Source organism: Drosophila bipectinata, chromosome 3R (assembly GCF_030179905.1).
Source record: "Drosophila bipectinata strain 14024-0381.07 chromosome 3R, DbipHiC1v2, whole genome shotgun sequence".
Taxonomy (NCBI): Eukaryota; Metazoa; Arthropoda; class Insecta; order Diptera; family Drosophilidae; genus Drosophila; species Drosophila bipectinata.
The window spans coordinates 26,306,432-26,308,112 of record NC_091739.1 but is presented as its reverse complement, the minus strand read 5'-3'; the positions used below and the strand labels follow the sequence as shown (position 1 = coordinate 26,308,112).

At 40.0% G+C, this 1,681-nt stretch overlaps 1 non-coding gene across 1 annotated transcript; it reads left to right on the top strand.

Annotated features, from left to right (window-relative positions):
* The first annotated feature begins 536 nt into the window (after window positions 1-536).
* On the top strand, window positions 537-618 carry TRNAS-GCU (transfer RNA serine (anticodon GCU)). The gene has a single exon. It is a non-coding gene; the product is annotated as a tRNA-Ser (tRNA).
* The last annotated feature ends 1,063 nt before the right edge of the window (window positions 619-1,681 follow it).

Here is a 1,681-nt window from a genome sequence, read left to right as displayed (position 1 = left end):
CCAAGTCTGAGGATCTAAGACCATAAAAATTTCATCACGTATACGGAAATTGCAATCCCATCAACATCCGACATTCACTCAGCTCTAACCTGTCATAATTTTTTTTTTGCATTCTCCGGGATGCCCGAGTGTCTTCCGTGCTGAATCTTAAATGGTCATCGTTGGCACCTAATTTATTCATTATCTAACCATAAATTATATAAGCTCTATGCTAACGCAGCTGGTGTAAGACCGTTCACTTTGAATTGTGGCTGAAACCAGTTATCATCCGAGTAAAGGCAGAGGCTATGGCTCTGTCCCAGTTCTAAAATTAGATAAGAAAATTTCCGCTCATAATCGTGCCCAGCAACTTCTCAACTCAACTCTCATTCACACACAGATACAAATACACACTTAAGCTTCACTTTGAGATACAGATACAAAAAAAAAAACACACAGATAGTTTGGCCAGCGAAGAAAGTGCGAATATGGCTGAAAGAGTGCAAAAAAGATGACGGTAGAGTGAAGAACCCAAAAAAGTGATTCGAAAAGAAAGTGACGAGGTGGCCGAGAGGTTAAGGCGTTGGACTGCTAATCCAATGTGCTCTGCACGCGTGGGTTCGAATCCCATCCTCGTCGATGGTACTATTTTTTATTTTTATTATTTTTATTTAATTAAACACAGTCATTTTTGAAAGAGCACTTGATTTCTTAGAACTTATAAATAACTTTAAAAACCTGTCATCTCGAATTCTTGGCATCCTGTGTAGCTCTTTTTTTTCAATTTCTTGGCTTAAAAGTCATATATCAATATAGTTTTGGTTGATGTGTGGCCGGGCATCTATCGATATGGTTCTAAACTCCAGCCTCTCCCGCTTAACCCAATTGGCCATAAAGCCAAAAGCCGAAAGCCAAAAGCCGCTGAGGCATCTTCGCTTTGCTCTGATGAAAGTGGCAAGGGGTAAGGGGAATTTCAACCAAATGTGTTCACAACTGCCACTCCCTGCGCCCTAGTATGCCGCACTTGTGGCCAAAAATCAAAATCCTTCTGCAAAACGAGAGATGGAATGCCAGGGGAAATGAATTGGATTGAATTGGAATGGTAGGCGATAAAAATAAATCTTTGCAAGTGCGCAGCGCGGCGCCATCAACAGCTGACGTGCTGCAGGATCTTCAGGGGTGCGGGAGGGGAAAAAGGATAGCTGAGCTAAGGGGCGGGGACTGGTAATGATGAAATTGAAAAGGACGAGCTGCACTCGAAGGGGCGCGGGAGGTTACAGCCATTGCCATAAGTCATACAATGAGCGTTATCCTTGAGGTTTTTTTTTTGTATATCTGGAGTTGGAATATTAGGGGCTCGACACTGTAAGAAAGTATAAATAAAATAAAACATAAAAAAAATTACACAAAAATAAACCAAACCAGATGAAGTATTTATTAATTTTGTTCTTCTAAAATAATCGTAGACTTTTATAAACTTTAATAAACCTCAACTTCTTGGTGTGTACTTCTTTTATTTTAATATTATTTACTTTTTTTTTGGCGAAAGATTGAAGTCAACTCTGTGGAAGTCACTTCAATATGCAAATGCTGTTCAATTGAGCATGTCTCCAGTTTTTATGCCCCAAGCAGCCTTAACCCTTTCGCCTTTAAAGCCCTTTTTGGCCAGTCTGAAACATTGGGCCAAAGTCACATCAACTTT